We start from the raw sequence: 10,809 nt of genomic DNA, 5'->3' as shown, positions 1-10,809 counted from the left end.
TTGATTCTTTTTCTTCAGATTTCAGATTGTTGGTGCTACTCTCATTGGTACCATAGTTAATTGGTAAGTAATGTTTAATTCTGTTTGAGCTAAATCTTTGAATTGCAAAAACCCTAATCCTCTTTTTTTTTCTGTTGGGCACAAAGTTGGTGTGCGAGGTGATTCGCATATATGGGAGCCTTGCTATTTTCTTGGTGAAGCTTCTCGGTAGAAGACCTGAGAAGCGTTACAAATGGGAAACTCTACCTATCCCATGGTTCTAGTTCAAGTCCCAATGTACAACGAAAGAGAGGTAGCACAGCAGATTATCTTTCTCCATCTATTTTCACTCACTCGTCTTCAACGTGCTTTTTTTCACATTTCTAAATGTAGTTGGTTTATCAACTCTCAATCGATGCCGCTTGTGGGCTTTCTTTATGGTATTTATTCTTAACCTCTACAGGTTAATGCTGTTGAAGTTTTTATAAGGGATGTTAGAATTATTGTATTTGTATTTAGATCTGAGTGTGTATGTGTTGTATGTGAGTGTATGTGAGTGTGTATTCCATTCACTTAATCCTATAAATATAGGATTAAGGAGAAGGATGTAAACATGTAAGAGAACCATTTCATTCAATAGAATACCATTTCACATGGTATCAGAGCAGGTTCTCTGATCTACCTCTAGGTCTCTGCTGTCTGCCGGCGGCCGGCCGCCATGGCCGCCGGCAGCCCCTAAAATTTCCGGTGACAGCCCCTCAAATTCCATTTTCTCTTCTTCTCAGTGCACCAGTCCAGACCGAGTGTGCCACTGCTGTCGCCGCCACTTTCCGCTGCCATCGCTGCTGACTTCGCCGCCGCCGCCGGTCACCGTCACAGTTTCGACGGGTGACCAGCGGATCTGGACCGTCTCCTTGAGCGACGGCCAACCCTGCCGGAGACAGGACCAGAATCCTCCGAACGCGCCACCACGCAACGCTTCTTTCCGGCCAGTCCGCCACCGGCCGCCATCACCGTTTCGACCGGTGACCAGCAGATCTGGAGTGTCTCCTCGAGCGCCTCCTCTTTCCGGCAGATCTCGGACGCGTGTTGCACGCGCCGCCTTGTCGCCGGCCACCGTCACCGTTCCGACCGGCGACCACTAGATCTGGTTCGCCTCTTCACGCGACGACCAACCCCACCGGTGCCGGCGTCCGAAACCTCCGCACCAGCTGTCACGCGCCGCTTCTTCTCGGCCAGTCTCGGCCGCGTGTTCTGCACGCGCCGCCTTCCCGGTGCCGGAGTTTCACCGCGACACCTCCATAGCCGTCGTTGGAGCTCCCTCTCTCTGTTTCGACCATCAGAGCAGCCATTGCTGCCATCTTCGTCTTCGCCGTTGATGTCCAGGCGCCATTTGCCGTTGTCCCGCGCCGTTTGCCACTGTCCAGGCGCCATTTGCCGCTGTCCCGCGTCGTTTGCCGCTGTCCAGACGTCGTTTGCCGTTGTCCCACGCCGTTTGCCGCTGTCCAGACGTCGTTTGCCGCTGTCCCGCACCGTTTTCCACTGTCCAGCCACTATTGACTACTGTCCAGGCGCCGTTTCAGCTGTCCGGTGCCGTTTTGCCGTTGTCCAGGCATAGTTTGCCTCTGTTCGGCACTGTTTGCCGTTGTTCGGTGCTAGAGTTAGCCCGATCTTCTTGCACAGTTTGCCGCTATTCGGTGCTAGAGTTAGCCCGATCTTCTTGTGATACACTGCTAAGTATCACCACTTGGGAGTTGTCCAGCAAAGAATTTTGGACCTCCAATTTGGATCTTGATGCCTTTGTTTTAGCATTGTAGCTTAATCTTGTGTTTTGTTTTAATGGTCCAGCAACTGTGATATTCCACATTTCCGCCGTTCACACTAAGGGGGAGTACGTTTCCAAGACACTGCAAGTCACATATATATGGGTGTAGTCCCTGCAGTTTTGTAGATTTCAGCTACTACTGTTGATCCCGTCACCCAGCCATCATTGATGAGGATTTAGTGTAGTCCTTGCAGTTTTGTAGCTCTTAGCTTTCAGCTACCACTGTTGATCCCGTCACTCATCCATCATTGATTGGAGAATCAGTCCTTGCAGTTTGTCATTGGCCACCACTGCTTTTTCTTCATCCACTTTTGAAGTTAAAGTTTCACAAGCTGCTGTTAGTCCATCTATGTTTGCCTCACACTCTTGAAGACAAATCATCTAGTTCAACACCGAGTTCATCTATTCCAAGCTTAGTACATACAATCTGTATGCTCCAGCTTGAGGGGGAGTGTTAGAATTATTGTATTTGTATTTAGATCTGAGTGTGTATGTGCTGTATGTGAGTGTATGTGAGTGTGTATTCCATTCACTTAATCCTATAAATATATGATTAAGGAGAAGGATGTAAACATGTAAGAGAACCATTTCATTCAATAGAATACCATTTCACAAGGGATGTTAAAACAAGTGATGAGGCCTTGTTCTTTAGCACTCAAGGTATCCAAATCCAAGATGCATCGTGAATTTTGAGGTTTTTTAGAAAAATATGGCTATCGCTATGAGGGTGATCATACTCGAGCCTTACTTCCTTGTGAGGTGCGATTCTAGTTTTGTTGCCCTTGTAAAAATAGGATCTGCATCTTTAGGAACTGAGCATCTTAAGGCAATGTGTCCATATGACTTTTATAATTAACTTCATCTGTTGTTTTGAATTTGAAGGTTGGATCCCATTACCCAAAGGTAAGATCTGATAAATAGTAATGACAGGATTCCTTTTACAATAGCTTGTCTGAGGAGGAACTTACACAAGTACAGGATTACAACATTGACCACCCTGGTAGTTCACTTCTTGGTTATTTATGACATTCTGTTCATATTAAAGTATAATGGAATGTTCTATGGCCTTGTCTCTTTTATTAACTTGCATTTTTTTAAACTTTTGAGAATGAGGCAAAACATTTGTTCATTTTCATGTTTTTGTTATTCTAAATTAGTTATGAACTCATTAACTAAAGCTACATGTTCACTAGTGTAGAATTGGCTTTTAACGTCAGTCCGTAGATGTCGGGCCACAAAATAACCAACGTAAATTATTGACCGGTGGCATTTTCGTAAATAAGTTGGGCATATAGATGTCGGTTAGGGAGGTCACCGACGTCTATAATATTATAGACGTCGGTGCCCCTCCTAACAGACGTTTATATGTCTGATAGGTAGATGAAAAGTTCTTTTTTTCCGCCATATAGACGTCTGATCCCGCCACCCCGACGTCTATATACGATTATCGACGTCGCCCCCCTGTCACAGACGTCTATATGCCTAACAGGTAGGTGAGAAGTTGTTCTTTCCGCCATATAGACGTCTGATCCCGCTATCCGACGTCTAAATGGCCTGACAGGGTAGGTGAAAAGTTATTTTGGACGTCAGCTCCCCTTACGTCCGATGTCTATATACACCGCGAATATTAATTTTTAAATCGAACGGACGTCATATTAGTGAGGTCCCCGACGTCTAGTCGAGAAAAAACGTCGGGCACTAGGGGCACCGACGTCTTGATTCCTGTTAAATCAGAAATCCCGAACCCGCGGTTACGCGCACTTCATCGTCTTCCTCCTCGCCTTTTCTCTCCGCGGCATTGCATTTCCAGGTGCGTTTTATCTCTTTTTAACTGTTTAATCTTACTTTTACTCAATTTAAATTAGTCTTTGATGGATTATCTTCCATTTGAACCGATTAAAATGAAGTTTTCGTTGTGTTCTGGTGCAGTTTTTCTCGTGTCTTTGGGTAGCGTAGTAGCACCTTCTCCCTTTGCTAGTTTCCTCGTAAGGAAAGCTTGCGTCTTTTGGATGTCTTATAGCATTTCAACCCAAAACCGAACTTGGGTCCTTGCCTAGTTCTCATGTCACCGTATTCGTTTTCATTGCCGGTTGGAATGGAACTAGGCAAGAACCCAGATTCGGTTTTCGGTTGAAATGCCATAAGAGATCCAAAAGACGCAAGCTTTTCTTATGACGAAACTAGCAAAGGAAGAAGGTGTTACTATGCTACCCAAAGACACGAGCTGCAATAGACGTCGGTTAATGCCATGTCCGACATCTATAGAGCCCTTAGACGTCGGTTTTGGTGTAATCCGACGTCTATAAAGACGTCAAACTCAATAGAGTCTAACGTCCTATTAACGTCACCCATAAAGACGTCGGATCGGGCTCTGATGTTAAAAGGCCAAAATAATAGACATCTAAAGCCCTTTTTGCACTAGTGGTTAGTGAATTAAAACATTAGTTAATGATAATGCACTGACAATGTAAAATAGTTTTCTAGTCTTTTGATTCATTGCAGAGTGAAGGAGAAGACATGCAGGCCGGGTGGAGCCCTGATGCCAAATTAATTTTTATTCTTGTAAGTTTGCTAGTCTTTTGATACATATATAAGATATATTCTATGAATGACCAACTTTACATTATAAGTAGAAATCTTCAAGTCATATTCATCTTCCTTATACATCTATATTTTTCGTTTGCAGACATCTACCTTCTTTCTTCATAGTTTCAAAGTCCAGTTCTCAGATAAAAGAATACACACTGGTGGTAGACAACCCTATGCTTTCTGCCTAGCTATAATTTATCTTCTGCTTACAGAGCAAGTTCCTTTTGTAGTAAAGGATTTGTATGTGTGAGTTTCCTGCTCGTTTTAATTTTATAATTTTCTTCATCTATATGAGATGAATCAATTTGATTGAATAAAACTATAAAACTATTAAACTACTACTGGTATGGATTGTGGAATGTGAATTGAATAGGATTTTTTCTTAGTAATTAAAATTATATATCGTCCATTTTATGAAACCAGCAAAGGTATGTTAATTAGTTTGTGATAGTTCAAATAGACTATAATGTCTCACTATGAGTTTAGGTATTTGTAATTAAAAAGTAGAAGAAGTATTATCTTAGGTCCGAAGAATATGCCACTTGTAAAAGTCTATATGCATTTGATTGTTAAATTCCAATGAAGTAACTATTGGCAGCAATGGTAAGTGTACATGAGCTTCCATTTGTATCTTAGTATAGCTTTTGTGTGTTTTTTTCTCCCATGTGGTTCCAAACACGGCGTTTGAAGTAGGTTTTAATTTTTTTTTCTATTCATCTAATGTGAATGTTTTTAAACATGGAAGTTTTAAGTCAAACCAAACACATGCTACAAGAACACTTAACGTGACAGGTGAACTTTTGTATAAGATAAGATCAAGCTTTAACACTACAAAAAAAAGGTTACTTACAGGAGGTTTTTTTTTCGATTTGCGGGGGTTTTCACCCTCCGCAAAATAAATTCCGGGGGTTTTTCAAACCGTCGAAGTTTGAGTCGCCACAAACTATCTGCGGGGGTTTTTTGCGACCCCTGGTATAGCGTTCAATTTGCAGAGGTTTTTCTGCGGAGGATAAAAACCTCCTCTATTACTGACTATTATTTTGTGGGGGTTTTAACCTCTTTTATTTTCAACTATTTGATCACAAAAGTTTTCTATATTTTTTTTCAGTTTTTTAATTTAATGATTATTAAAATATATAATATCATTTTTTATTTAATAATTATTAAAATATATAATAACTATCTATTTTCACCAATTTCTTTCTTTTCTTCTTTTTTTTTTAAAATTATTAAATACCAAACAAATATGATTTCTCTGAATAAAAAATTGATACCATATACAAAAACCCCTGAGTAGGAAGGGATTTAGAAAAATAAATTGAGAGACAATTGTATGTTACAGAAGGATAGGCTAGAAGTCAATGTAATCCTATTGCAGAAATAGTTACAAAGAAAGAAATGTGATCCCAATTCATAATAAAGTATAGTTTTATCCTAAAACAATATCATAAATTTCCTAAAGATTACTTCCATTAGATGATTGTCTTGTTCCCAAAGGAGACTCTGGCTCATTTGCATCACGAGCTTGCTGAAATAATATAAAAAATATTAATAAAATAAACTCAATTACATGTGCTCACATTTTGAAAATAATATATAAAAAATCAATCAAATAGAATAAACATGTTCTATCAATCAAATAGAATAAACATCTTCTATCAAATAGAATAAACATGTTCTAAAAAATCAATCTTATGTATAACCAATTTATAACTTGAGGACAACAGCTACAGACTATAAATATACAGATATACATACTTGAGTCAAAATCATCTTATGTAAAATTGTTCATGATTATTGAAGGGCGTTAAACATTTATGAACGTACTTGTCAACAAAAATATGCTTCACCTAGCCATATTTAGAACACTCTTCCTCTACATCTTCTTTAATGTCTATATCAAAATCTGGTTCTGACTGCATTGCAATGTTTACCATCATCAGTACTTTGTTAAATGAAAACATTACCTGTTACTAAAATAAAATCAGTCAACCACAGACCTCAGTGGTAGGATCAAACATATTCTTTAAAAGTAAACACTCGCTTGGGCTTCCTACAGGTTCTACCATTGGGGTAGGCATAACTTGTGCTGGAAGAACTGGTGCACCAATAGGTAAGCTAACAGCCTGCTGAGCAGGAACTGAGCCATTCACAACAGGCATACCCATGCTGCAAAGTAGAAAAATGTGAAGATTATGACCAATGTTGCTAAATATGAGGAATACTAGTATTAACAACAAACCTTGCAGAAATGTTAGCACCAGCCAGCCTCTACATCAGCAATGCTCTGGAGTGAGCATTTAAAGTCTGCACAGCAAAAGAGTACGATAGATAAGCAAGGTTCTTAATTTGAATGTAGCTCATTGTTATTATACCAGAAAAATAAAAACAAAGGCAGGAACAAAGGAGCTTACTTAACACCCTCGGAATTGTACTCAACTATAAAGAAATGTGTCATAAGAGAGTACAAACTGACAAGTGAAGGTCCAAGGATAAAAGGTGAAGAAAATAAAAGGATAGATCTTATCATATGAAAGAGGGAATGCTGAAAGCACCAGCTTCTAACCTATGTACATAATTTACTTATAACCTAAGAGCAAATCCTCACCAGCACTAAACACTGACACTTAGGCACAGCTAATGTCTAAAATATAAGACACCATATGTGTGTTTGTGTTGGGAACATATATTGAGAATTGAATTAAGAATTATATTTTCACCTTCGAAAATATAAACTTGTTATGCGTGACAATATTTATGATAATAACATGCAAAGAAAATATTACGAGGGAATGTGTGTGGTCACTTCACAGTGCAATCTTTTATCAAAAATTCAAGATGAAAACATATTTCTTAAGACAACTAGTTAAGCACACTAACAAGCAGCCTCACAAAAAATTTCTAGTGGCATCAATTTCTAGTTGCTTCAAAAGTATCTAATCTAGAGTTGGTGACCTCCTACATCATCATTATTAAAAGACATACTCTCTAGTTTTGGCTCATCAAGTGACAAATTAGACACTATATTCTAATTTTCTATTTTTATGTTCATTACAGTACATTAAATCATTTTAAAATTTTAACAATTGTTTTTACTTCAATACAATTTAAATTAATTTGTTAATTTTTTTTATAGTAGGAGTTTCCTAGAGGTATTGATACAGCATTTCTGAAACTTTTGCTTTGATAAATATTTCTAACTTCTGGAAGGACAAAACACTACTTTTTAAGAGTTACATTGATTATCATACATTTTTTAAACACATCTTTAATAGAAAAACTTTCTTTTTCTATAAAGCACAGACAGTAATTTTGAAATATTGCACGATGAGGATTAGATTTAAAATTCTTAATAACGTGCCAAGTTGTAACCAGTTTTGAATACTTTATATAACGAAACAAACTTACCAATCCACCTTCATCATCATCTAAGTCTGCCGATTTTGCGGTGGTATCTTGACTTCCAACATGATCCGTTACACATGAGACTTGAATTTGATGAACAACATCAATCAGAAACACATGAACTAGCAGAATTGTCATCAACAAAACTTAAAGATACCAGGTTAAAACTAAAATGTACAACACAATAATTCCACCTTGATAGTCCTGCCAGCAATCTTCAATTTTCCATTTAAACTCTGAGCAGCCTTGGCATGTTCAAGATGGGTAAACTGCCCAGTGAAAGTAATTAAAGAGATAAATACAATTATGTCATGGAGCAAAGTTTTGCAAATTTAGGTGTTAGAAACAAACTTGAACAAACCCAAAACCCTTGCAGTGGCCTGTTTCCAAGTCAAGAGGCAGTTGGACAACCTCAACAGGACCAAATGGCTCAAAAATCTAGAACAGAAAAAAAAGAATGTCAAGTGGTGATAAAACTGTAACAATAAAAATCAAATTGGTAACAATCTATCAACAAACTAGATCCAGTTTAGAGGAACTTAATTGAAACTACAATGTTCTAGTTACCACAGGAGCAGATAATGGAGATGTAGGTTTTGGAACTGGTAATTTCACAGGAGTAGATGATGGTGGGGACATAGCCTTGGGGACTGGAGATTTCCCAGGAGATGATGTTGGAGATGAAGCCTTAGGAATCGGTGATTTCACAGGTGTAGATGATGTTGGAGATGAGACCTTGGGAACCAGTGATTTCACAAGTGCGGATGATGTTGGAGATGAAACCTTAGGAATTGGGGATTTTGCAGAACCTAGGGTTCAGGTGAGCGGAGTGAGCAGAGTGAGCGGTCTGCAATCTAAACGAGAAATGAAAGAAGAGGGAGTGAGCGGATGGAATGAAGGGAGAAATTAGGGTTCAGGTGAAATGAAGGGAGAAATTGTGAGAAGATTTTTAGAGGAAAATTAACTTTTAGAAAAATAATGGCTTTAGGCAAGATGAGTTCTAGATCTGGAAGGAATAAAATTTTAAAATTGTTAAAATGAAACTTAGTCTAAAATTTTTAGAGGGAAAAATGTAAAAGAATTAGAAGATGATGAATAAAAATATATTTTTATTTGAAGGGGTTATAAACCTCTCTTGAAAGGAATTAAAACCCCCACAAATATTGTCAGTTAGATAATTTAAATTAAACATCTTAAAGTATGTTAATTTGAGGGGGTTTTTTATAACCTCCTCAAAATAACCCCCTCTAAATAACCTTTTTTTTGTAGTGTAACAGAAAGATTATCGAAATGTCACGTTTTATGTTTCAAGAACTAAATTAAATTAAAGTAAAAATATATATCAGCACCTAAAACTTAGAAGTTTCTCTCATCTGATACAACTTTTTCTTTTAATATTTCATTAAAAACTGATGGATTTTTGACATGTGATTGATAGAGTTTATAAATAAAACCTGGTCACAAAACTCTTTGTGAGTGAACAAATATTACTCATAGATATAGTTTGACATGTTAGTGATGCCTCTTTCTCCTTGAAATCCTTCATTCCTAATCACGGAATACATATATGTTAGCTTCCATATATTAAGGCCATGGCTTACCCACTGCTTTGTTTGACCCTTACACTATCATAATGTCAGGTTCCATAGTCTAATAACCACATTCTTTGATAGAATTGAATTCTATCATATTTAAAATAATTTACTTGGAACATATTTGAGGTAATCCTTGCTAATAATTAAATGCAAGATTGATGGCCACGGCAACGTAATGAAAGATTGACTTCCCTGTAAAGTCCTCTTCTTCTTTCCTTTTTCAAATGTTTTAGGAAATACTTTTACTTTTAAAATTTAAGAAAACATTCATTCTTGTATTTTTGGGTTAAATATGTTTTTAGTCCCTAAACTATTGGTCGTTTCTGGTTTTCGTCCCTCTTTCAAAATAAGGTACAATTTGGTCCTCATTCTTTTCGAAACTTTGGTTTTAGTCCTCGAAAACTAACACCGTTAAAAATATGTCGACGTGGCTAACGGAAGACTGACAGAATTTTTTTTTTGTCAGAGTTTATCAGCTTTTCTCCAGTGTCATCTCTCTCTCTTCAACTTCTCTTTCTCTCTCATTCCTCCAAACCCATTCCAATTCTCACTCTCATGGGTTGTTACCTCTCTTGCAAATGACCAATCCACAATCGCAACCTGCGACCCTCACTTTAAGAAGCACAAACCCCTCGCTGCCAAACCAATCTGCCACTTGAACTACGCCGAAATCTCCCCCGCCGCATCTGGCGCTGAGAATATCCGAAAGAAAGAGATTAGAGTATCTACAATGATATTTTCTCTGCCTCCTTTACTGCTTCCGAAGCCAGATATGACTTACTTTCAGCATCGGCAATTCTGTAGGCTGCAGTATCTGCAGCATCCTTTATTGTCTCATTAGATGCTGTAAAGACAGAAACCGAGGACTGCCATTGTGGTTGTGGTGCAGGTTGTGACGGTGCTGGTCAGACATCCTTTGGTTTTGGTGAAGGTGATTTTGTTCCCGAGGGGACATCCTTTTTTATTTTGTAACAATGATTCAGTAACTAATTACACAGACATTAAAGCCATCTCAACAAGGTAACATGCTTAAATGATAAAACTGGGCAAAATATCTACATTAGAAATGAATATATTAAAAAAAACGAAAATGAAAGTCCAACGCATGAGATTCCCACCTTGTCAAGTTTGAGGAGTAGTGAGGTTTTACTCTACCCAGCAGAGAGGTTGTTTCCAGAATTTGAAACAGAAAGAAAACAACCCCACCCATTGTCCCAAGGTTCGCACTCAACTATACTATGCAATACATCAGTAAAATCAACAATTCACCATGTACAAATTAAATTACCTTTTCAAAGTGAGGGTCGCAGGTTGCGATTGTGGATTGGTCATTTGCAAGAGAGGTAACAACCCATGAGAGTGAGAATTGGAATGGGTTTGGAGGAATGAGAGAGAAAGAGAAGTTGAAGAGAGAGA

The 10,809-nt window shown here is 38.2% G+C and overlaps 1 pseudogene; it reads right to left on the bottom strand.

Annotated features, from left to right (window-relative positions):
- Positions 1-5,849: 5,849 nt before the first annotated feature.
- On the bottom strand, positions 5,850-10,603 carry LOC108340986 (uncharacterized; annotated as a pseudogene).
- Between the last annotated feature and the right edge of the window lie 206 nt (positions 10,604-10,809).

Source organism: Vigna angularis, chromosome 1 (genome assembly GCF_016808095.1).
Source record: "Vigna angularis cultivar LongXiaoDou No.4 chromosome 1, ASM1680809v1, whole genome shotgun sequence".
In the NCBI taxonomy this organism is placed as follows: Eukaryota; Viridiplantae; Streptophyta; class Magnoliopsida; order Fabales; family Fabaceae; genus Vigna; species Vigna angularis.
Note: the sequence above shows the minus strand (reverse complement) of the source record. Positions and strands in the feature narration are given on the sequence as shown.